This window comes from Hetaerina americana, unplaced genomic scaffold, assembly GCF_022747635.1.
Source record: "Hetaerina americana unplaced genomic scaffold, ioHetAmer1.1.p SCAF_6, whole genome shotgun sequence".
In the NCBI taxonomy this organism is placed as follows: domain Eukaryota; kingdom Metazoa; phylum Arthropoda; class Insecta; order Odonata; family Calopterygidae; genus Hetaerina; species Hetaerina americana.
Genome location: NW_027287205.1, coordinates 42,131,730 through 42,159,477, shown reverse-complemented (window position 1 = coordinate 42,159,477; position 27,748 = coordinate 42,131,730). Strand labels below are relative to the sequence as shown.

General features: G+C 36.7%; 1 long non-coding RNA gene across 1 annotated transcript in view; it reads right to left on the bottom strand.

Moving 5' to 3' along the window:
• Window positions 1-27,748, bottom strand: part of LOC139695061 (uncharacterized) — a 624,365-nt gene that overhangs the window by 185,710 nt on the left and 410,907 nt on the right. Inside the window, exon 5 of the long non-coding RNA XR_011702263.1 lies at window positions 26,750-26,798. This is a non-coding gene — a long non-coding RNA (uncharacterized lncRNA). The remainder of the gene's footprint in view (window positions 1-26,749; window positions 26,799-27,748) is intronic.

Here is a 27,748-nt window from a genome sequence, read left to right as displayed (position 1 = left end):
CTAAATCAATTACAGAATTAATTGGCTATGCTTATGTCCTTGGATAATGTTGTTTTATTCTAAATATTTTCAATTCATTTTAAAATTTTATTTCTTATTTAAATGGCTATTGAATTTCCGAGCAAAAGATTTCGATGTTCACAATTATTCATTCGTAAAGATAATTTTTTACAGCCTGTTGATTTATTATACTAGATAGCCAATATTATTCATATCAACCCAACTTTGGAATCAAATTGAATTTCTGAAACTCTTTAGACATTAAACAAACATTTTTTCCCTCCAGTTTTCTCTTCTTCAGTTCAGTCTTTAGTTCAGTTCAGTCTATCCCATCTTGTGGATTCTGTCCAGATTGCTCATTTTGTTTCTCCCTCTTTTTTTAACTGATATTACCCCTTCTTGAATTACTCTTTGAGATAATCTCTAAAATATGATACATTTAATAATGCATGAATAGTACTTTATTATATCAGTGTTTCTATGAAAATTTTTTCAATAAAATAGCGAATGTATGTTGTTTTACCATTATGTATAGAAAGCGAGAGAGTGACGTTTGAGTTCAATTTTCTGATATTTTTATTGGTTAAATCTGGAACGTAGCTTAAGGCCTCGTTCCTAAGGAGTCAGTTTGTTGTATCCTTTTTCAAGGTGGATTTGTATGGTATGGTCAACTTATGCAAAATTCATTAATGCGATCATCTTGGAATTGATGGTGCCATTTATGTAAAACAACGTAGTGAACTTGAATTAAGCATGTCCAATGGGCATAAAATGGCCATGAATCATTAATATTACACTGACAACATTTAACGATATGCTCCTAATTATAAATGACATTGATTGAAGGACGCTTTGTCATATTATCATATTTTATCTGTTGTAAATGATTCCAACGAGATTTTTTTCCTCGTGAATATCAAAATTTGGACTCACTCATTAGATCATAGGACTGAGGATAATAATAGCTTCCAGCGTCCAAAGAGAACACCTTGTGAGCTTACTTAAAACGCCGCTACCTGCTGGCGTTTTATATGAATGAAACGTACAAATTAAAGGCATGGAAGGTAGGTGAATTATAGGGATAACCTTGATCCCTAATGTATTACTGCAACCTCATGTGACGAATAAATAAGCATAATAGCATGTGATAATTGCCATTTGGGTCATGAGCATGAGCACGGAATGAATAATGTACGAAACTTACTTTGAAAATTTTAAAAGAAATTATTAAGTTCTAAATACTCAATATCGATGCATTGCAGGGCTCAAGATGCGTAGCAATAAGTTTAGGAAACATTGCTTCGTGAACGATTTTTAAAATGACGTCGTATAGTCTGGCGTTAAGAGCCTTCGGCTGCTGACCTGAGGTCAAGGTTTACCCTGGGAATCCCTTCAGTCTCATACAAGCGTTGTTGATATTTTGGCTACTGGGTCTTCCCAAGGAACTGCAGTTGGCACTGGAAAAGGAACCTATCAAATCAATCTTTGCGTTGATTATGGTGCTTAGGTGCAATTTTGGAGCAGAAAGTGAGTGCGTTGGTCCCGTATTCAACTCTAAATCGTTTTCCAATGTGAACAAAAGTGTGAAAATTTATCCTTTAGGACTCGCTACTCAAGAATGAATGTAAACCGTAAAATATGCTCGTTTACTCTGAAGGAAATTAAATTTGATGGTAAAATTCGAGCAAAATTTTTTTCTAAATATCTTATGAAATATTTAAACACAACAAAAAGATAACCACTTTTTTAGCAATCGTACTATGGTAATGTCTTTTCCATTTTTGACTATTTCTCTCTATTGTTAGCGTCAATATTTTTACACTTAGAATAATTAACTATAATACCTAAGAATTCACTGGAAAAATTCTGCTAAATTGTATGATATAGGATATTTGCAGAATATATAATGTATAATATCGCGCATGATGACGAAGTCTCGCAAAATCTTTCTCTATTAGAGGATTAGACTGATTGGATGACAGTTGATTGTGTCTTACTGCATCAGAGTTTCTCCCGTTATCCGAAATCAGGGATATATTCAGGGCAAAATTAATCATTTAATCGAAAGTGTAATCGAAGGGATATGAAAGACTCGAAGTTTCTTCTATGGAGCAACATGCCACATTTAAAGGTTTTAGATTGCACCGATTGTGATTTTCATCCCTACAGGAATCCATCTATTCCAAATAACAAAGACAGACACTCGAAAATTCTCTGACTTATTTGTTTTCTATATTAAACTATTTATAGGACCTATAAAATATTGAAACAAGGGATAGCGTTACAAAAAAGGAAAAATTTAAAAATAAGAAAGAATAAATATAAAAAGCGAAAAGGAAAGGAAAAAGAGAGAATGAAACTCTAGGCATGATTAAAGGAGAGAGATAATTTGAAAAAAATCCAGGAAGGCAGAGAAAATATATTGTAGATACTGAGTGGCAATCGAACGCTGAAGTGATGGAGGGTAGAATATTGAGAAAATGATTTAGAAGGTAGAAGATCAAAGGAATTTTTATGGTGTTAAGTTAAGTAGAAAGTATGCCGAGCTAAGGAACAAGCTACATGAAAATGTAATATAGGGCTTAAGGAACATTTGTACTGTTAGGCAGGGCTTATAATTACAAAGAAATGTAGTTCCTGGAGTTACAAAAAACCTGCCGCAATTTGGTAGGCTATCATGATGAAAAACACCCAATAGGTCTCTGTCTAGTGTAAACCTTGGCGTTATTACTGAAATAAAACGTTTTTGATAAAAGTGAATCGCGTAGAGATCTCAGGAAACTTCGTGGATTAATTATCGTTCACTTTCCTAAAATTAAGATAGGTAAGATACTAATTAGGGTTCATAACCTGAGTTTAATAGTGTTACATATAATGTATTAATATTAATGGCTTTTGAAATGTCATAATATTAATATTTTTGAAGGTAGTTAAAAAGTATAAGCATTTCAATTAATGTAAGGTATTTCAATAAATGTAGAGTAATTAATGATGACTTTTCCAAATGCAATATGATTTTTTCCTGATTCCCTCAATGAGGAAAGGAAGTGGGTACTTCATTTTAAGTCTTCACAGATTTTGACTTTCAAATCGATGGAACAGGAATCATTGAACTATTGAAAGTTTCATTAAAATTTTACGCTTAAGTTAATTAATAATCCATATATTGTGCGTGGCTGAGAGAGTGGTAAAATAATGAAGCGACGACATCATCCAGCAATGTTTTGCCGACATTAAAAACCGGAAATATAACTAGCAAATGTACTTTGCGCGGTGGACGGTCAGGTGAAGTTTAGAATATTCAAGTCCCTCATTTAGTGTCTTTATTACTTTCATGACATACCCCTTTGTGTTGAGACGTTACTCATAACAGATATAAAATCGAAAGGTCTGTAATATTTCAATATTATGGTCCAAGAACGATATTATGCATCATGGAGAGCAGGAATGAAGCACTCAGTAATCCTTAAACTTTTCGTTCTATAACACTTAAATTTGAGGTATTTGCCATCTATAGTACTAGGCTTATGAGGAACACGTTCTTGTGCGGTGGGATGGGATGTAACGGTGCGATTGGTGATTTTCATGTGATGGTATCCCAAAAGGTCTGAAAAAAAATGTCATACATAGTAGCCACTATATATATTTCAATGGCATTTTAAGTTATATTCGGCCACGATTTCAAATGCGTAAGAAAGAGCTCCTAAGTGATTTGAAGTAAGGTATACTGGATTTTACAATACAGAAATTCCAATTGACATTGAGGGAAAGAATCTTAATCTACATCGATAATTTTAAATGCACTCTTTCATTTACTCCCAGGTTTTGCTTCTCTAGGAATAAAACTTTCATTAGCAGAAAGTATTTCGTATACCTAGCTATATAGAGAGATTTTAGGGATGGCGGAATATTCAGCATAAACAATTCCCCTTTGTTTGACGCAGGGCGCAGCGGCAATGCACATTAAAATTCCGGAAGAATTATCTCCGGCAGGCCAAGTATGTCACTCGGTCAATTAAGATTGCAACAGAGGGTAAGTTTTGAGCCGTTTAGCCAACAAGGGGACGACTATCAACAGCGCGTGACACGGTTTTTTGCATTTTTAAAAAGAGGAAGGAATGGTGTTTCGTCATGCAGTACGAGGACTTTACGATGCGAGTCATTGTGAAGGGAGCCCCAGGGAAGCAAGAGCTTAGCGTTCCGTTCCTCGGAATTCCTCCCCCGCGTTCCAGCCGAGCATCAAAGCTCGCACACTCGTTGGGGTGACACACATACTCTTCACTTGGTTGCCTCCTTCCACCGTGCGGCAAATACGAGTGGGCAGGGAGCGAGTCTAGGCAGTGCGATATATTTGATTTTGAAACATTTGAGTCGCATTATAAGTTGAGTAATGATGAAAATTGAATTCATTATTGTTAGACCACCAATCAGAATTAGATTTTTTTGTATCGAGGAAAACTGGGACGATGTCTTAGTTTCTCTAGGATGCTAATATTTATGCAGAACTGCTAAAGGTAACACTTTATACGTTACCAGTTTGAATTAAATTGAATACTCCTAATTTATGCGAATATATATAACAAATCACACTTGAAACCGTATAATTTCAGGCATAACTTACAGCACATTTCAAGTTTAAAGTTCAAACAAAAGTCAACACTTCCAGTTTAAAAACTTTATAATATCCCTTCTTCTGTGCTTGTTAATAATTCACTCAATTTACTTTACCTATATAACATTCTCCCTTTTATTACAGCATTTGGACGTCTTTTCATGTCAATATTTTACCTTTCCCTTATACAGCCTTCTTTGAATCTGTCCAGGTAAAATTTTTCCATCCTCTATATTCCTTTCCTAACAATTTATTTTCTCTGTCCGTATCCGTATCTAAGTCACATGAACCTGTAAATTTGCACTCTTCTCCTTTAATGATAAAGTTTTTGAAACCAGCAATGATCAAATTTTCGCACTTTTCATTCAAAAAAAAACATTTTCACAACCGTTTATTTACGACTTCACTGAAACACATGAAAATGATACTTGCGCAAACACTATACCCGATCAAAATAAGTATTCCACCTTTCCTGATCTACATGTGCTTTTTTACAATATTTAGCAAACCGCCACAAGGGTGTGCAGCGGGAAGTGCTAAAACAACAGCCTTTAATGTTTGAATATTCACTTGTAAAGATAGATATGTATTTAACCACACTGTAATAGACGTGCAATTACACGTATACATGCTTATGTACATCACGCATTAATGGCATTGTCCTTGTAAAATCTGAATTTTGCATTAGAATTAAAATAACCTGTAGAATTTCATTTTTGGCATGTTTTCTCCTCATCGGTTCAAATGCTTAATATATTTTTCCTATTTATACAGAATCCCACTACCTTAGTTGAGAAAATTTAATGAGCGATCCATATTCATTTATATATTTATAGTGATACTAATTTCGCGATACGACATTCTATTTTAAATTTACTGTAAGATTTAGCGAAATTTTACAGCATGTCTATTTCACAGCGCTGGTGCGTGAGAGTCATCCGATTGGAATCGACGAGTGTTTTTGGTGATGAGCCTCCAGTGAATACAGATAAGGCGAGGCGGGACAGAGGGGGGAAGGTGCGAACACGCAATTGAGTGAGTGGTTTTGGGAGAGAGAGAAAGTCCGGAGTCTAATTAATGCATGCGTTCCCTCTTGCTCAGGCTCCCATCGGGAACTTGGGCTTAAAAGAATTTCCGGTGGCGTAAATCCCTCCCTCTCTTTCTCTCTCCTTCCCTCTCACTCGGTCTGCCATCAGCCGGTCCGGTGGGTGTTCCCAGGGTTGACGGGCGGTGGTTTCGCCTTTGCGGGGCATTGTGGAGGGCGTAGGGATGTGGGGAAGCTAGGGGAGTAAAAGGGAACGCGAGGGTCGTTTCTCGTGTGCGTCGGGAGAGGAGGGGGTTTGGAGGCGCAAGGAGGCGCCGCTGAGAGTGTGTAAAACAATGGTTTTAGGGCCCTCTCTCACTCAAGCGATCCTTTTCTTTTCATCCCCTTCCTTTTGGAACCGGAAAATGCCCGATGCAGTACCATCAACATGACCCCCAACCCTGTTTCACAGCCTTCGCTATCCCAGAAATAGCTTCCCGGATTCGGGGTTTTAGCATTCCTCGTCACTCTCCCTGTCGGTCTAAGTATTCCGATAACTAAACTGCCCTAATTACCAGTCGAGAGTTTTCACCGCAGTTTTCTAAATAATCTACTTTTAAGAAACTCGTTTGAGTCATTAATTCTTCTGATAAGTCAGAATTTAAATAAGAAATTTCAGGAATTTCTTTCTTTGATAGAATTTGACACAAGTGTGTCAAATTCTATCAAAGAAAGTTTTCATAAATAAGCAGTTCAGTTGCTCACGGATCTCTAGCTAGTCATTATTAATGAGATTGTATTTGATCGATAAAGTTAGCAATAGTTCTACATGACTGTCTTTGGAAAGTCAACAATACCTTTGACACCAGAGTATTCCGGTCATGTCCACGTTGTTTCAAGTTGTTGGTAATGAAGTAAACAACAAAATGTCCTCAGGTGTCGTAACGCCAGCAAAATTATCTTTCAGCCAGATGCAACCGCCTTTACTCTTCATAGTCGTGGCCATTTAATGATTTCATTCTCCTTTTTCCTTCACCATCAAACATATTCCCGTCTTCTCAGACAACTTCACTGAAAACATTTTTGTGCATTTATCGACCTAGTCCATGCATAGTTAAATATCTCCACTCCTTTTTGATCGTTCTTCATTGGATTTCGTCTTTTGGGTCGTACAGTATTTACAGATCTGTACCTCTCTTTTCGGACAAATAGTGTCAAATCTTTTTTTTACAATATCTTCTACATAGGTCTTACAAGTTAAAAAGATTAAGAGACATAGGGTGCCCGGTTCTCCTGCAAGCTTCAAATAAGTGCTAATCCAAACTTGCCTTATAATGATCCTTAACCAACACTTCACGACATATAAAGGCATATCCTAAATCTGAAACTAATTTGAAGCTATCTTCGTACAGATTTTAATTAAAACTTACGACTTGCCATCTCAAAATCCAAGAATTTATTTGAATGGAGAAGGATATGCAGTTCCAAATGGTAAAGCAAAATTTCAAGCATTTTTTATGGTTGATTCTCGAAATGACTGTCGGAAAGAACGGAGAATTTCAGTACGTTGGAAACGAGTGTTGTCCTGGGAAAGCGAGGAAATTTGAGAATTATTGAGAAGGATTCGCTTATCTAGAACTCTGGAATTTTTAGGACAATGGATTCATAAAATCTAGGAAAAAATAAAATATTAACCTGGTGGAGTGAGAGATCCGCCATTCACTCTTCTCTTTAATTGCAGCACGGGGATTCTCTGTAAAATGTAATTTTAAGAACACCCGAGCTAAGAAAGTAGGTCAGGAGACATAGAGGTTCTCTAAATTGAGTCTGCTCTTTTCCCTTTGGATGTCTATAGTTACATTTCAATTTTACTTATCTGCAAAAGGACTATATTCAGCAAAAGAAGAGGTATTATGTTTCAAAATAAAATATAACAACGTTGTGAATAATTCTATTTTTGCACACACCCTAGTGATTACGGAATGTACGCGTTCATTATACCAACAAATTGAACACCGAAGGAATAATAATTTAATTTTTTATATTAAATTAGTAGGAATGTGTTATATGACTAAGGACGTTATGGGGGGAAATCTAATACAAATTTTAAAATGGTAGATTTAAGGTAAAACTCAGAAGTCGGAGAATTGATTTTTATTCTCTCTATGCGCAACTAGTCCTGACCATATGAGCAGATATTTTTAATGAAAACCTTTTGAGTCATATTCCATTTTTTTCATTCGTAAGTATTAAACATATTTCTTCTCTCTAGCCTTTAATTTACATCTCTCGCATTCTTTTTACCGTAGCGCACTTCTGAGAGCGCTTCTGTACGTATTTCGGTTTAAGGTGTCGAATCGGGCGTATTTCCTGCTATCTGTGCGTCGCTCTGTAGTTATGTATTCTCCACTTTTTATGAACTTTGCTTACTTTAATGTATTCTGTTCTCGCTCTAAATCAACGATCATAATGACTGCGTCTAAACTGAGTCGTTGTATCATAAACACGATTTATTTCAGTAGTTTTCCTATTCCCCTTTTGAAATGAATTTCTTTGATTTATCATCAGCAGGTTAAAGACTTAACAGCTGCCTCACAGAGTTTCAAGGAGTATAGAAGTGTTTTATACTAACGAAGATATAGCTCTTTTTGATAATGAGATGGCATTTGAATAAACAGAGAGAGGTATTACAATTTCATTGACAGAGAGAGTTATTACAAAGAGATTTCCATGAAGAAAATACCTTGACGTTTTAATAATGAATTGTATTAATTTCCGCTTATCGGTCTTTAGTTTTAGAGGAAGTACTAACATTAATATTGCTGCCAGCCTGCGTTCGCATAACTTTATTTTGTCTTTGGGGGAGTCTTTCAACGTTAGCGGTAACGGGTGAAGTTCGGGGCAGCTATTGAGGTTAATATTGCAAAGTTATCTAGTTTCACCCAGTTACTATAGGTAAATCACATTAAGTGGCAAATAATTTACTCTAGGAGGCATTTTATCAACAGTAAACTAATTTATCGTTAAATTTGGTTATTCATTGGGAAGATATGGTGTTCGTGATTCCTAATTCCTTGAAGAGGAAGACAGTTTTTTCTTCCTTTTCTTCTATAAGCATACCTATATCTTCCGCAAATCGCAATTTGTCCATCCTTTCTCCGAGTGTTCTTTTTCGTACGCCATCTTCTTCATTGTCATTTATTTCTTCAGTGCTTCTCAATGTAGACATTATATGTCAATGAATGAAAACAAGCAACTCTTACTTCTTTCGCTGTTTCAATTCGTTTTAGCTCCCACTGCTTCTAGTAATTGCCTCCTCCATGCATGATTCAAATATCTACATGGGAAAAATTAATTTAAATATTTTATATCACTGATGAAAAACACGGGAGTGTTAGACAGAGACGATTAAAACACGGTTCCTACTGTTTTCTACAAGAGATCCATTGACGAGTGCGATTTGAGATGGAACAATGCTTAGGCCTCTTAATCCATCCATGTGTGTCTTATTTTGAGTGGCCTATTATACCCCAACTGGGTCACCAAATGTGTTCATAATAATACCCTGAACTCAACCAAAATGAGTCAGCTGAAACGGATAAGTGGAGTTAGCCTATTAGACAGAGTTCATAATTAATGTATAATAAGAAGTTTAATAAATTAATTTGCTACATCTATATCTACATCAATACCCTGCGAGCCACCAAAAAGGTGTGTGGTAGGGGGACAAGTGTCCTAATTGAAACGGTGTCTGAAAATGACATGATTTAATGATAGTAATACTTTTGGATGGAGTGAAAGGAACATTGCTTGAATGGTGGGGAATAAATGGAGCATGTGTGGGAAGATAGAAGTGTGCTGTCAGTAAAGGGATGCCGGAGAACGGAACCCGTCGAAATCGAAAAATTTATTGAATCTCACGTGAGGAAAAATACATTTTACGTTAAGTTTGAAAATGTGTAGCCAGCATTCATATTATTTATGCAAGTGATTTTGATTTTTTTAAATCAAATTTTTAAAAATTGATCACACCCGAAGATCGATTCTATGAAGAGATTAAATATTCCGAGAAACTGGAAAGCGAAAACCTGCATTTAGGCGTATCTTCTTCATCCCAGGTGCTGGGAGTTAACGATGGAGTGGGCACGATTGGCTGCGGTGGGTAGTTTTCCGCGCAAGCGGTTCTCATATTGTCCAGCGTATCTCTTTCCACGGTGATGGAGCCAAAATAAGCGATCTGGTTGCGCTCCAGATGCTGAAGTCGAGTCGCGGGCTTCATTATTTCACTCGCCTACCCCTCGCACTTCACTTGGGCGTCGCTTCTACTCATTCAGCTGTTTACTCGTCCCTCTTCCCCCCAAGGTCTCATCCAAGCTCTCCTCATTTTTCCATCCTCCTCCTCCTCAGTCATATGACTGGATTCAGCGGGAAAAAAAGTTCTCTTCCTTCGCAGTTGGCTCGCATTTCAACATCCGTCGATTCCTTGCTTTCCCTTCGGCAAAAGTTTTTTATACTTATCATCAGTTATTGAGTTTCCCTCTGATCCCAGCTTCAATTGGAGGTTTGATTGCCTCGAAAAATGTCATTTCCGTTCACTTCACTACGCGGAACTGGAGAGAATTGATTTGATTTTGATATACTGTGCACAGTCACCTATCAATTTATTCCACCCACCGAATTTCCAAGAATCGTTTATTGAGTTTAAATTCATACCTTTAGTTATATGCCATTCCAAACGGGTTCTCATGTCGCTCTTTGGCAGTTGATTGTATTCTTAACGATTTCTCAATTCGGAAGGAGACTCGTCTTTCTCCCGATGATTGCGGATTGAATAGGATACATTTACTCATGTGTTATTTTGTGTTACAAGTTTATATGACATTATGAGCTTTGTAAAAGTTTATCCTTTGAATTATTACGTAGTATCATCTTAACTAATTCTTTCGTCATGTTTATCAGGCACCAGTAATTTTAATAGAGAGCAAGAATGTTCGAACAATGTCTACATGAATGCCTCGGTGGGAAAAAATATTACTCCAGTTTTTGGTTCTCGGGTCGCTGATTTAATTTATGACGGTAAGCAAATACAAAGAGGGGCTTGCAAATTGCAGGTTTTCTCCCCTAAACTTTCTTCAATTAATCACTTGAACTTCAGTTTAACAGGAGGAAACGTAGTTATTTTAAATACGATTGTTTAGCCCCGTACTAAAAGATTTCCTCGAATGAAGTAGCAATCTTTAATAGATGAGAGGAAGGACAATATTTTCTTTGAATTTCCCTTGCATTTCTTTCTGCTATTTTCATTTTATATCCGTTATATCGTTTAAATCAACCTCTGGGAAGATTGAAACAATCTGCTTTCTGTTAATTGACTACATTATTTGTTCCCTTCATGTACGAGGACTCGAAACTCGAGTATTTGTATTATAAAGGAAAGGGAATTTCAAGAAAAAATATATTTATCTGTAATATCGTTTCCTAAAATTGGCGATTGAAAATATTTATGGTGTTTTTTCAGTATTCTTACAAGTACCACGGGCTTGAATGAGGGTCATCAGATGAATCATCACCAATACTATAAATGTTCCAAATGTTCGGAATAGAAACAATTATCTCCTGCCGAAAATTTATTCGGAACGGTTAATATGTGTCATTTCTCGATCGCTCTAAAGTCTAAATTTACAATGGTTGAGATGAAAAAGTCTGCATTATTTGGATGCATAAATCTAAAACATTTACAAAGTTTTTCTTCATTATTTTTCTTGTTTTAAAATTAACTATGACAATTTTCGTTGATTTTCACGCAACGTGGCTTCTACATAATGAAGCAGAAGGGACTACCTCCGCAGCAGTGAATAGTAGCGAGGCTATCTTAGATTGCCTCGTCCTTGTCCGCTAAGTCGAGCATGTATCTCTTCCGTTTCAGAGGCATAAGCGGTTTTTTATTTTGAGGAATCAGGCGGAATGAATCGCTAGATTAAAATTACCCGAGCAGCGGCCGTGCTTTGGGAGATATCCTGTTTTCAAATTACAATTTCCGGCCGATGTTCTGCCTGCACTGGAACTCTTCCGCCGTTACTGGACCGTCTGCCTGAAAGTTACCCTTGAAGATCGATTATCTGGAACATCTGCGTGTTATTAAGGAAATGAGCAACTGAGACATGAGATTCAAATTCCTACACTGTAGCCAGTTGATGGAGGAAGAACACAAACGTCTCTATCAACATTAGAACCATATTGTTAAAGCATTTTTATTTTTATTGTGTAGTCTACCAGTTAGGGTAGCTTTTTGGTGGACACTCTAACTAATTACTGCTACAATATCTAATCCCTACTGGAAAACTACTCTAAATAAATACACTTAAAACTACTTTACGTTAAACCAGTCTTCAACTGACATGATTTCTACATTCATTCATTTAGTTCAACGTTCATCATAACATTTTCTCTAACTCTTTTCCAGTCTTGAAATAACTCATTGAAATAGAATCCGTAGAAATTTGCATCATGTTCAGTTATGCATAAAATTCTACAGACAACCGGACACCCTCGAATCACCTGCTGACCCAGAGGTCGATGGTTCGATTCCCGCCTAGGCAAGCTTTCCTCTGTCGAGAGCTTGAGCGCTTGTATTTGTCCTTATTTAATGCTTAAAACCTTTATACAAAGTCTAGATTCTCAGCTTTTGGATTAGTTATAATATAAAAACTAGACTGGTATGTGGATTAGGTCGACAGACTGCGAGAATGTGACCATACGGTAATTATGTGTGACAAGGCAATTATTTTTTTCGCTAAGAAAATAAAATTAATTGAATTAAATCAGCTTTTTTTGCGACATAGAAAAAATTATCACGACCACAAATAATTTATAAAGACTTAGAGTAATAAAATGGTAATTATAAAACCTCAAAGTAAATATTTCACGTAATCCAGCTTTCAAAATTTTAGTCAATAAATTGATCTTGTCTTCATAGAAAATGTTATCCGGATTGATATCAAGAAAAGCAATCACATTATTTTGATTGATTATAAAGGCAAAAGTACCTGATTGAAACAACATTCACTGCTGATTAATATGGTGTAACTAAAATGTATTTTTCTTATTAAAAGTTAACAACTTGACAAAACGGATATTGATATAATTATTAAAACAATAAAATTGAAATTAAACTATTAAAGTCGGTTTTATGGTTTTTTGAAATGAAATGTTGGTTGACTGGACATTCAATGAAAATAATCAAAGAATGACGTAGCAAATAACTTCGACCACCTCAGAGGACAGTAAATATACGAGTATAGTGAGGTGCAAATTTTAGTCACTCGTTTATTAGTATTATTATTTAGATATGTTTGGAATAACCAAGTATTTATTTTTCTGAAATGAATCGCTTCTACAAAGTTACGCCTGCAACCATTCTGTTTATTATTTAGAATTAGCTTCACGATTATTGGCTATTTATATTAATAGGCTCTTTCACTGCCAGCGAGAATATTAATGGTCCGCTCAAACGGTGACAAATAACGTGGACATTTGGACTAACCCTTCAATCAATGACAGTGTTAACGTGGATTATTTGTCAGGTTTTGATGATGTTAGGTACAATTTTCCGTTTGAGGAACATATTTACGGTCCTGGAAAGGTTTGAAGATTACTAGGAATATCTACTTATATATGAGTTTCAGTAATTAGATTATCTAGCATTAAAAATGGTGTCAGAGAAGAATTCTGACGTCACACCACAAGAACGAGCCTTCAGTACGTTACGTTGTGTACATCAATCACTACGACGCGCGTGGAAATATGAACAACGATATTGAAACTAATATATCTTTACTTCAGTTGTTGTTTTGGCGAGATAATTGCGGCCATGAATTTGAGCCATAAGTCAATGGAGCAGAATTTCTACGAAAAAGGAACTCGCTTTGAGGGATAATTTCGGGTTTTCGGGGATGAATTCGGCCGCTGAGACATTGACGCGGGAAAATAAGGGGTGTACAATTTTTGAAAGTTATTTTGTACCTGTTTACCAAGACGAAAAGGCATGAAAGTGTCCGATAACAAAAATAATTATATCACGTACTACTCCTATGGAATAAATATTTTAATTCAAATAAGAGTATTGTGTGTGAAATGACATGTGATGGAGAGGATGTATGTGGAAAAATAGAGACCTTCATTTTCTGTGGCATATTGATGATGGGTTGGGTGTGAGAGGTGATTAGGATAGAATAAGCGCCCTTGATATTTTATTCCTACTGGAATTATTGTCTCTGTGCCTCGTTTATTAATATAATACTCAGTGTCATTATCATTTGCAATTACGAAAATACCAACAGAAATATCCTCGAAACAAAATAAAAATCTATTTTCAGAATAATATATATCTCTATTTATAAAATCATGATCAGATAGCTTTATTTTACACTCTTCACAATCACATATTTAGTTAATTTTAACGGAATAAGAGTTGTAAAGCAGATCGCCATCAACTGGAGGAAAAGTGGACAGAAAAGTGTAGGTGGAGGAAAATATTGTCACAAAAGAAGCTTGCATACGCTAATGGCATGGGTTTTTGGATGGAATAAATAAATTCTTCTGGAATAATGTTTTCTCCATTTTCCAGGTAAGAGTCAGCCCCGGAAATATTTTGTATGCATCGCTGATTTTTGATCAGATGTTCGTAGGACAGAAAAAATGACCAAGCGTCGACAACCGTTGTATTAGGGTCTGGAAATCAAATTTACATAGTGCCATTTGACAACAGAGAACATTTTTTTAACATGATTAAAACTTTTAATTATATTTATATTTAAGTTATATTTAAGGCATTCCAGTTTCTGGGATAATTACAGGCGGTGTTATTGACGATGTAAAAATAACCTTAATTGAATATTCGGTTCGGTTTTCAGCTATTTTGTAACCAGGAGAAAGAATTCGGCAGGGGTGGGAGACAATTTTACCGTGTTTGAAGAACATATAATCGAGTGATAATTTTGACAAATTTAATGAGACTGACGGTTGGCCCCGAAAAATTATCAAACTGTGCTTCTCAGCGTTCTTGGGGGAAAACCCATTCCATGAATTAAAGTTCTACCATATCATGAGAAATTGAGAAATCAGAACGATAAAGGCAGCGTGTGATAGTGATACGTGACAATTAGGGGGGAAAATGGGAAAGTAGTGGTTGCTGGGCTGAGGGGAAGTATTGGAGTCACTTCACCAGGAGGTGAATTTTTTATTTTAGAAAGGGGATGACGACATCAACCGAATGCAGCCAAACAGAGATTGGTCAGCCCATGGCACATAAGGTCATCTTGGAAAACCGAATAGGGTTTCCTTCTACTGCTCTACTCGCTGATTTTATCCGTTTCAAAGAATTCTCGTTTTTTTTCTCTTCTACCTTCGAAAATCGATTTCATATCCCGCTGTGTTTTATCGACCGTATTGTCTTCGCTAATGCAATGCAGAAATGAAATTTCAATCTCATGGGAGATGTTGTTAAAAGCCTTCTTAGCCGGATGAATTTTAAATGCAATTAGGCATAATTTGACCCAAATAAAGTCTTTGATTCTCGTACCAGAAGTTTATATTTATGTTGAATTAACTGGTCAGACGTGGGCCTTCTAGAAAAGTGGGCGTTAAATCTTCTGTGGTTAAATCTGTGTCTGAATTACATATGGAAAAAAGTATTATAATTTCGATATATGTACTTCAGCATCAAGAAGTTGTCTTACAGGTGTTTTTATAAAAAGTGACTACAGTGTATTCAGAAAAAATGAGTTTGGAGACGCATATTAATCCTTTGAAAGTGACGAAGTGACAAGTATATGAGAAATACTTATTTTTTGACGTACTATTTCTTGATATGATATTTCTTCTCGCCAATTTCCGCCGATTTCTTGACATGATATTTCTTCTCGCCAACCGTTTTTTGCATGAAATAAATTGTCATGAGATTTATTTTCTTGATTACGTGGTTAATTTTCAAATTTACTCATCAATAATTGAAATTAGACTAAATTTTGATTTTCCGCTATTTTGGCAAGGTCACTGTCAATTTTGATGATCACATGACCCGTTAATCCCGCTCCAAATGCCACGGTTAAATCCTTGCCACACGTGGGTAGTATACGGGTGAATGTTTTCGTTATATCGTTCCCGTCCCCATTAAATGTAAAGCTAATTCCCCTGAACTCATTAGTCACTAATAAAATTTTGCGACAAGAGTCACTCGTTCGTCCCTTGAGGCTTGGCTGTGCAAGCGACCGAGGACTCCGGTACCAGAGGCCTCGCTCCATTGCTTTCCCCTAATAGCCAAGCCGTTCCCCGTTTTTCTGGCTTCTTCTCACCCCTTCCTTGCTCCCGTCCGCCACAGGGGATCAGTTGACCGTGCTTCGTTAAGTCGGGTATTCCCCATTGAGTGTCCCTCTCCGCACCGTCGATAGACTCCCTATATAATTCCGTTTCACACCACCTGGGTATTTAATGTCACAGGTCACTGGGCATCTTTTACTCTTCCTCCTCGCCTCCTCAATCCTCTACCTGCTTCCACATCACCCCCTTCCCCTCCTCCAAATCTACTGCGCCGTGGGCTCAGCTGCCTTCGTCCCAAATCATCCCCCTTCCTCTCCCATCCCTGGGGAATCCCCTCTCCAAACACACACACAAGGATGCTCTTCACGTGTTCTGCTGTCTGTTCTCGTTTCGGATGATACGGGTTTATTAATCGCGTCGCTGATGACCTGTGCAGGTTTTGGGACATTAATTCGAACCAAAAGGCAAGGGCCAATCGCATTTACACGAGTCGGCCAGAGACGATCTTGTATATGGGGCGTGTGCCGGCCATCGGAGTTCTGCCGTCATCCGGCCACTTCTCCGCTGTCTGCCCGTTACGCAGGTTAACAGGAAGGCGGCTCTTTTTGGCAAGAACATTTTCCATTTAGGATTTCAATCTCGTATTGCTTTACCTTCATCTACATTACCCCGTAAGTAGCCCATGAGATAGATATGTGGCATGGGGTGTCAAACTACCAGCCGTCAGTTTGTTTTAATTATCCAAAGAAGCTATCTAAATAGGATGTGTTAGGTTAATGGTTCAAAACTAGGTTTTTTGACCGAAATTTCGTCGCATTTACTTTGTTTTTGTTGTGGTCGCGAAAAGCGCGACAAAAATAGTCCCTAAAAATAGTGGTAATGCAATTTATCACCCTTATCTTATCCAAATAATCTAATCTGCCGTTATCATGAGGTCCCTTATTGATTTATTCAGCATCATTAGTTAAAACCTTCAAACTTTTCACAAGTTGTAAATTTTACAATAACTACCTATTTCAATTTTTCAAATGGTTTTGCACTAACCGTCCGACGGTGTTTTGAATCATGGGTTTGAAATGGTGATTTTGATTTACGCTGATGATGCTTCAAAGATTATATATTTTGCTCGGAATTTCCTACTATAGATTGGACATTTTTTAAAACGTTTCATTCTTCATACGTAGAACCTCATCAGCAACTGATCGAAGAGTTTGCGCTTTTATTAAAGCAAATTAAAATAGCCCAATGATCATCTCATGACAACAGGGAAGATGGTTATCGCCTTTAGCGGAAAATACATCTAAGTATCAATGAGTACGTAATAACCGACTTCTTAATATTTTTCTCTATTTATTTAGTTATGTCTTTCAAAGGTTAAACTTAGTGAGAGGAATAAATGGAAGAAATGAGAGGTTATCGTGAATCTAATTTGGATCTCCTTCGGGAATTTTTGATAATATGGAAGCGAGGAATTCTGAGCTCTCCATCAACGCAGACGCTTTGCCCTTTGAGAGAGGCATCCTCGTTGTCAGCCCCCCTCTTTTCTCAACCTTGCTCCCCCATTGCGATTCCCCGCGAGACGGCATTAAGTCTCCTAATGGCAATTCACGCCCACTTGGCTCCGGTGACCTCGGCAATAGGGTACAGGCCTGTGGGAAGTAGTCCACCCCTCTTGCAGGAACGACACTTTCCTTTCCCTGCCCACCTTCAGGGTTTCGCTGTAATCCCATTGTGGCCTGGCGTCTGCTGCTCGTTTTGGTGAAGAAGTTTTGCACTCCAGCGCTTGCATTCTGGCGTCAACTAACCTTAACTTCCGCCCGAAGTAATATCCTCTTTCCTGGTGCTTGTCGAGCAGCCAGTCTCGCGGGTTCATGGGGCACAGAAGCGAGGGCTTGATATGGCTTTGTTTCTTCAACTCCGTCTGGATAACGGCTGGGAGATGTTCAAACGTACCTGTTGCAATGCATATCTTTCCGAATGCGATATTCATATAGATCAATCATGACGACTCTGTAGTTTTAGAATAGAATTCTTTTTGAATCTGGTTTCGTCCAATTCAATCGTACGATTCAAAATAAATCAGTTGAAATAAATCGCTTAAAGAATTTCCCACCCACAACCCCATTTTTTGTCCCATTTATTCATCTGCGTAAGGGAATGTTGAACTTCAATAACCGCAACCGGCAGACTTTGGTAAAGTGGGAGTAATATTGCTGCATTATTTATTGTTTATAGCTATTATTATTTTCCTTATTACATAAATCTCTTCGTAATTAGGCTGATTTCCTGGTTGCAACAGTCAAGTCTGGGCAACGGTCACTCTTACAATGCACATGCATGCATACATACACAATAAGGACAAGCATGGGACAAAATGCTCTCATATACAATGATACTTTAAGATTACCTACCGCAGCTTTACCATTACACAATGGCTAAGTTCACACCATATTTACCGTTCAAAATCACGCACCGTTAACAAATCATTCACTTCTATAATACAGTTTGCATTCATATTACAGCTTTAAGTTTACAATACAGTATTACCAAGATTCCTAGTTAAATAAATGCCTAAATATTTGCATTGACTAGTACATGGGATTCTTTCTCCAAAGAGGGTGTAAATTTCCTTTTCTGAATTCTTTTTATTTGAAAATTTTATATGCTTACTTTTACTTATATTAATGCCCATATTATTATTTGTAACCCAGTCACCAAGGCGATCGATGTCATTTTGTAATATTACGTGGTCATTTACATGTTCTATCCGTCTGAATATAATGCAGTCATCAGCAAAGAGTCTTATTTGGGAATGTAAATTATTTGATAGATCGTTTACATAAATTAGGAAGGGTAATGGCTCTAGAACCCTGCCTTGTGGAACTCCTGCTATAACGTTTGCCTCCGTTGAAAATGCATCACTTATTTTTACTTTTTTAATTCTGCCTGTAAGAAAATCTTTTATCCATTGCTTTACCCTCAAATCCAATGGTAATTACTCCAACTTTAACAATGATCTACAGTGAGGCCCTCTGTCAAAAGCTACCAAAAAATCACCGATTACCGCATCAACATTCTTTCCTTCATCTATTGCGTCGTCGATATATTGGCTTAATCCCAAAAGCTGTGTCTCACCCGAGTATCCCGTTTTAAACCCGTGTTCGCGTTTGAATAGCCATCTATCTCTTGCCCACAATTCCCGAATGTAGTCAGCAATTCTTATTTCCATTATTTTGCAAACAACTGATGTTATTTGTTGTCTCAGGCGTAACTTTGTGGAATTTGCATAACATATTGAAATGTAATGAAATAATTGACTTTGTAATTCCACACACTTTATTTAAAAAACACACGACCCAGGTTTCGACGTTGAACGTCATCATCAGGTGGTCCTCATAGAAGCACGCTGGCTATATATACCTTCTGATCATAGGAGGGGGGGGTTGGTCAGAGAGGGAGGTCGGAGGGGTAAAAAAGGTTACAATGTAGCTGGGAAGAAAAGAGAATTACATTTTTGATTTAGAAGAGTGGTAGGTCTAGGAGTGGGGAGTGGGAGGGATACAAAATTTCGTTGGCAAGATCATCTTTCCAACGGACACATTTCAAAATTTCTAACTGCTCCAAAGCATCGAGCCTTTGACCTTTTTCTTCAAAATGAATAATTTTTGTCACAAAGTCACTTTTGTGATCACTTTCGATGAGGTGTTTTGCAAAGAGGGATGTTATGTTCTTATTTTTTACACATGTTTGGTGTTCTTTAATCCTTTCTTTAAATTTCCGTCCTGTTTGTCCAATATACTTTGTGCTACAATCCGAGCACTTTAACTCATACACTCCACTCCTCTCGTTTTCGGGGACTTTGTCTTTAGTGTGAGAGATCAGGTTCTTAAGGCATGAACGACTGTAAAAGGCACATTTAATTTTTTCTTTAGGTAAACTTTTAATTACTTTTTGAGAAATAGTCCCAAGATATAGTATTCTCCGCCATTTGGCAGTGGGATCTTTTACATGTTCGGGGTTGTAAATGTGGCTTAAGGCTATTTTTGTAAGTTTATTCCGGTAAAGTTTATTTATTAGATCTTCTGAATACCCATTGTTTACTGCTAACGTTTTAATTACATTAAGTTCCTTATTTACATTGAATTTTGACATAGGGATAGCGGTCAAACGGTGGATCATTGCATGAAATGCCGAAAGCTTTTGGGTGAAGCAATGCCTTGAAGAGGAATTAATTAATTGGTCTGTATACATTTCTTTCCTAAAAATGGAATACTGTAACCCATCTTTGTCTTTAGAAATGGATAGGTCGAGGAAATTCAGGGAACCTTTTTCCTCTTTTTCACACGTGAATTGTACATTAGAATTGATAGAATTTAGATGTGCTAGAAACTGATCTAGTTGCCTATCAGAACCTGTCCACACACAGAAGGTATGTTAAACGAGACGCTATATCCCATTATCTACTACTTTTATACGTGGAATTGTCCCATAAACTTCATTGGATCGAGTGGCTATACTTTGATAATGAGGTCCGTCAGAAGTGCAGTGAGATTTCCTTTCAAAAAAGAGCGAAAATGAACCGTAAGCTTGATTTACTACGGAGAAATAAGGAGTCCAGTTCAAAATCAACAAGTTCTAAGTGTGACCATAAGTTTGGGCCTCGAATCGTTAACCTTTCCGGACATTCCTTTTCTAATAGTGAGATTTCTTTGCTAGAAAAAGGCCTTAAGTACGTACCTAAAATTCCAATTTCTGTTAAAAACATTAAAAACCTGGCTGTTGACCTTGAAGTTGCCCTTCAGAAAGAAAATATCGCGGTTAAACAAGTTGTTTCCCAGGAGCTCCTTAAATTCTCAAAACCTGGAGTAAAAAAGATGAAGTATTCTACCGAGTACGAGGCCTTAAAGTCCATTAAACATTCAGTGACAGAGAAAAATTTGATCATCCAGAAAGCAGACAAAGGCAGCGCAGTGGTTGTATTAGAACGAAATACCTACATCACGAAATGCGAAGACTTCATCAGGGACAATAACATTGAAGTACTTCGTTCAGACCCAACCCCCAAGTTTCAACAAGAAATTAAGAAAGTGATTAAATCTTGTAACACGTTATTCAAAAGTTGTGAAATGTTGAAACTAGTGCAAATGAATCCCTCAGCACCACGGTTTTTCGGGCTACCTAAAGTTCATAAAAATGGGATTCCGATCAGGCCTGTAGTATCAAATATGTCAGCTCCCAACCACATACTAGCGAAAAGGCTTAATGTACTCTTCAGGGAGGTTTCCAAATTTTCCACGGAATATGGTGTAGTGAATTCCTTGGACCTTGTGAACAAACTTATGAAAAAGGTCATCCCGAAAAAGTGCATGCTTGTTTCCTTTGATGTACGCAACCTTTTCACCAACGTGCCACCCATGGAAGCGGTGAACCTTGCCGAAGACATCCTCATCCGGAAATCCATCCCAGTTCCAGTTATAAGTGAACTTTGTGCATTACTTAAGACGTGTGTTTCCCAAAATTATTTCATTTTTAATGGTACCTATTTCCAACAACCCAATGGTTTAGCCATGGGCTCGCCCTTGTCCCCACTCCTGGCCGATATGTATATGGACAATTTTGAAAAAGTTTTGTTCTCCTCAGCCTACCCTCTCATTAATAATGTATTTTGTTGGTTAAGATATGTAGACGATGTCTTCTGTGTGTGGACAGGTTCTGATAGGCAACTAGATCAGTTTCTAGCACATCTAAATTCTATCAATTCTAATGTACAATTCACGTGTGAAAAAGAGGAAAAAGGTTCCCTGAATTTCCTCGACCTATCCATTTCTAAAGACAAAGATGGGTTACAGTATTCCATTTTTAGGAAAGAAATGTATACAGACCAATTAATTAATTCCTCTTCAAGGCATTGCTTCACCCAAAAGCTTTCGGCATTTCATGCAATGATCCACCGTTTGACCGCTATCCCTATGTCAAAATTCAATGTAAATAAGGAACTTAATGTAATTAAAACGTTAGCAGTAAACAATGGGTATTCAGAAGATCTAATAAATAAACTTTACCGGAATAAACTTACAAAAATAGCCTTAAGCCACATTTACAACCCCGAACATGTAAAAGATCCCACTGCCAAATGGCGGAGAATACTATATCTTGGGACTATTTCTCAAAAAGTAATTAAAAGTTTACCTAAAGAAAAAATTAAATGTGCCTTTTACAGTCGTTCATGCCTTAAGAACCTGATCTCTCACACTAAAGACAAAGTCCCCGAAAACGAGAGGAGTGGAGTGTATGAGTTAAAGTGCTCGGATTGTAGCACAAAGTATATTGGACAAACAGGACGGAAATTTAAAGAAAGGATTAAAGAACACCAAACATGTGTAAAAAATAAGAACATAACATCCCTCTTTGCAAAACACCTCATCGAAAGTGATCACAAAAGTGACTTTGTGACAAAAATTATTCATTTTGAAGAAAAAGGTCAAAGGCTCGATGCTTTGGAGCAGTTAGAAATTTTGAAATGTGTCCGTTGGAAAGATGATCTTGCCAACGAAATTTTGTATCCCTCCCACTCCCCACTCCTAGACCTACCACTCTTCTAAATCAAAAATGTAATTCTCTTTTCTTCCCAGCTACATTGTAACCTTTTTTTACCCCTCCGACCTCCCTCTCTGACCAACCCCCCCTCCTATGATCAGAAGGTATATATAGCCAGCGTGCTTCTATGAGGACCACCTGATGATGACGTTCAACGTCGAAACCTGGGTCGTGTGTTTTTTAAATAAAGTGTGTGGAATTACAAAGTCAATTATTTCATTACATTTCAACTGATGTTATGTTTACTGGTCTATTATTCTTGGCTATTGTCATATCCTGTTTCTTAAAAATTGGTGTAATGTTTGCTTTTTTCCAATCATTAGGTAAGATTTCATTATTCAAAGTTACTTTGAATAGATTACTCGAGTACAAAGATCCACCTTTATCACCCAGTTTTAGAATGTCAATTAACTTATTGCTCGGTCTAACTGACTTATTTTTTCTTATCTTCCCTATTTTTTTTCACAAAATAGGGGTCCTCCACGATAATACCATTTGTCGAGGGAAGTGAGCTGTTTTGTGCTGTTACCCTGACGAAGTTCTGTGCCGTTGCTCAGCTTTTTAGATTTAAGGAAAGGGTTGGTGGTCGAGGGGCCGGACTCTTCCGAAATAATTAGTGAAATGGGATTTTGTTTTGCCGGTTCTTTAGTAGTTTAGGGACCCAGGAGGCATGAGTCTGTGAATTTCTGGAAATGGGTTTCGCTTCAATTGCATTATATACTTAAATCAATCCTGGCAATCCTGGTCAGTGCACTGAGAATGAGTAGTCAGCGGCAATTGGTGGTTAGGCAGTTGAGCAGTAAAGTTGGGAATTATTTATTTGGAAATATATATTTCGTCGGTTTGTGTGGTATTTCCTATTCGAAGTTGGCTAAAGTTGGTGGAATTAAACGCGGCAATGAGATTTTGACGCATGAAACAAATTATAAAGAGACGAGCTAGCTAAGGAAGGAGGAATAGTTTTTGATTGTTTTTATTATGTGTAATCCTGTACTGTGTTGCTCATAGAGATAGAGACGGAATCCACTTAGTTAAACTTAAACGGATTCAAAAGGGATGACGAAATGATGCCTGTATGACAGGCATATTATAGTTGAAGTTCAAGAAATTCGTAACTCAATTTGTTTTTGCATGCATCAAATAACCATACGAGACATTAGTTATCACTACTGATAACGTCTGAATAAGAATGCATTATAGATAAATATATATTATTGGATAAAGATGTTTTCACGAGTTATTCCTTATTCAAGTAATTATTTTTTCCCCATATGTTCTTTTTTTCCGAGATTTGGCTTATAGCTTTGGTCCTGTGATTTCAGAGTTATATCAATAAATACTTTGAAAATTTTATTTTATATGTCTCTTAAATCTTAGGTAGGTATATCAGAATGAAAACAACTCTCTCTTAAGAGAAATCTGTGCTTTTACGTAGTTAGGGTCCCTTAATGGGCGCTTTCCTCTGAAATTATATTATAAAATGAGGAGATTAAAACACAGCGCACAAACACAGAGTGGGCATGATGAAAGAATCATTTTGCCGAGTCATTTATTCCAAGATTTGGTTCCCTGGAAATGTGGGCCCTGCGCTTAATTGTCATAGCATTATCTGGAATGCAATTTGTCAAGATTCATCGCATTACTTGGAAACCACACTCTTTAATGCATCAGGAAATGCAAGTGAGGAATGATATTATAGGTGAATTCAAAACTACATTTTTTTGTAAATGAAAATTTATATATTTGTATTGCCCTAAAATGAAATTATTGTATCATTCTGCAGAATATTTAAAAGGGTATGCGTAAACTAAAATATGAATAGAGTAAGTTGATATGCATTTATCAGGGTTTCAATTGCTTTAAAAACAAAAAAAAAGAGTTTTTACGTACCCCGATGTATACCAAACAAATAAGATATAATTATTTCCCATAAAGGATCCTTTCCAGTCTCCAAGTATGATCCCAAAAGTCATTAGTTTGATATTTATTGCTAATTTAACCATCTAAAATGTGATATATCTCTTGTTATTAATACTCAGTTACGGCCTTCGAATTTCCTTTAGTTAGTGCATTTAAAAATGTTTAAGGTTGCGCATATCTTATGTGAGTCGTCAAATTATTTTCTTATTTAGAAGGTAAATGGAAAAAATCAACCGAATTTGGATGAAAGTATTTTATTTCAGAATCAAAATATCCGGTATTTTTTGTTTTCACATAAACAAATTTATGATTGGTGCTCTTATAGATATTCTCTGCACATTGCATCTGAATGAGAAAACATTATTGATTGTTTAAGTTAATTTAAAATTTTCATTGCAACACCTTTGGGTGTGAAATTTAGAAAATATAATCTAGTTTCATTGATAACCAAAGTACAAAGTTTGATTTTCCTTAGAATGATACACCAAAATCTGAAAAAAATAGTCTTGATTCTTAAGATCAGCTTTTGAGTATTGTAGACTGAAATTTTATACTCACGGCGTAACTACATTTGCAAGATAACTTTAAGGTGGGCATCGCTTGTGAAAATGTATACGCCGAAGGGAAATCACTTTAAAATAATTGATAGTATATTTACTGACTATGGCGATGCTTAATATCAATATTCCCGGCGGTAGTTAACTAGATGTAATTTACAGCTACAAAGAAATACAAATCGGTTAATTAAAGATTAACAAACTATGTTTCCTAATAAATGAATGCATAGTAAATTAAATGGTAGATATTCTCATTTTTGTATAAACATAAGTTTGAATGCCGGGTTAGTGAGATTTGATAAACATATTCTTTAGTCGTATGGCCGATTATGATGTCACGAATAAATTTTACTGTGCAGCATGCGTTGGAGCATGCACTAGAACATACATTTAGAGTACGAAACCATTGATGCGCACACCAATATTAGTTTCGCGTAATGCTTCTCGGAGAAGCTTAAAGAGATTCGTAACGTCTTTTTTTGGAGTGCAAGATGTTCCCACTTTCCTTTCCGCCGACTCATTCAAAACCTAGCGCATGGGCAGCGGATCTTCCTTTTCTCGGTTCCTATTCTCTCCAAGGGTGCGTGTTTCAGAATGGAAGTCCACGAGGGGAGTCAGTGTAAGGCTAGTGGGGTTAAAAAGAGAGAAAGACATAGTGACCTGAGATTTACGATAGACGGCACACACGGGCGCACATCGGGTCGCAAAAAGAGCACTCTCAAGTCACCCTCGTCTCTCCTCTCCCGTTTGGCCTCTTTCATTCCAACTTTAGGATTTCCCGCCGCTCCATGGCTTTTGCACCCCTACACCCTTTGTACCATTCCGATTTCCTCTGCCTGTTGAGATAGCGCAATAATTCCTTAGTGACGAGAGATTTAAGGTGTGAATCCCAAATACATTATTTGGGGGTTATCTTGATCTGTTACTCTTTTTGCCACGGTGAACTCCTTAGAAAGACCTTAAAAAGTTTTCCTAATTTGGCTAAAATCACCAGTCTCTAAATAGCACTGGGAAAATTATTCTAAACAATGACTTATCTAATCGAGGCTAATGATTTATTCCTAATAACCGATCCAGAAATTGAGGTGTGAAATACGTTATTGCAGTTGGTAATTGATTTCTTTACAGTATTATTAGAGTTTCTACTATTGTTATATTTTAAGTTTTATGAACCTCAATTCCAAATTTTTATGACACTACGTTTGAATGATTAATTCTCGGAAGAGCTTTTATTGCTATTACAAAATTTAATTCATAGCAAGAGCAGTAATTAGGGGTATAACGATATCAAATCACGTTATAAGTTATTATTGGGCCAAAAGAAAATTGTAAGAAGAAACCCGTTTCAAAGTCAGTAATCAGGGATGATCCAGGTAGTTTCGCTTAAAATAAGGGTTTTTTAAAAGACATACATGTACACAAAGGTACATTATATTTACTGCATTAATAATTTTGTCTTATTTTTCTCAAAAGCAAAATGAAATTAATTCAGTCGTTAAAAAGTATTTTACTGATCATTACGGAATATTAGTGATTTTTCGGTAACCTGGCTCCTTTATGGATCTTACCTGCGCAGCAAATCAATGGAAATTCGATAAAAATTTACTTAAATAAACAATCTTTAGTAAAATTGAAGGTTTCGAATGTGAAGTACTGTTACACTTATCTAATTTTCATTATATCATTGTACATATCTAAAAAAAATGAAAAAAAACTACTTACCTCGGAAAAGCACGGAGTCCTGAAAGTTACTGGGGTCCAACCGTCACTTCTGTAAAAGACAAATGCAGGATTAAAATGATTGAACGGTGGAAAATTTCCGGAAGAATGACGTAAAAAGTTTAATTTTCCTCATTATTGTGGAAATCTTTGAGGAGAATTAACAATTTAATAATCTTGCATAGTGACGTTTTATGAAATTAACGTTTTTGATGGACTGTTGTAAATTGTGAAGAAGTTATGATGAACTGCGATTTATCACCGAAATTAATTTTTAGGTTTCACTTATACTTTCACTTCGTCATTTAATTACATTATTAATGTACCGGTGAAAGTTGTTTTTTTTTATGGAACACAGGCTAAACAACGGAACAACAAAACGTTGGATAACTTAAATAACAATAAGTTACTTTCAGAACACAACCTCACATCCTCCTGAAAATCTTTTCAATTATGCATATCTTTCCTTCCTCCCTTCATTTCATCCAACATACTTACCCTATCCCTTAAAGTTTCTCTTGCCTAACGTTGTTCCCTCTGTCTCAGTCTTCCACATCTCACCGCCAAACACAGTGATCTGTATCCAAATTCCAAAGAAACTGTGGGAAAGTCCGCAACAGTAACTTTTAACGGAGTCATTCGCTAATGTGAATTTCAATGCAACAATTTCAGAGTGTAAAAATCATTCTCCTTGACTGGGATTCGAACCCAGATCCCTCAATATCCGGTCGAGTGCTTTAGCCACTTAAGCTAACGAGGCGTCCTCTTAAACTGTGAAATTTTAGGGCTTTTAAAGGAACTAGATGTTGTGACGAAATGCCGTGCATACAATGTCACCGGCATTCGTATTCGTGCGCGACGCGCCACAGTCCACGAGGTTAAAGCCAACCATTAAACACTTACGGTGTTTATACCTTGACAAATTCCAAAGAAACTGCGGGAGATGCCGCAACAGTAACTTTTAATGGAGTCATCCGCTAATGTGCATTTAAATGCAACAAT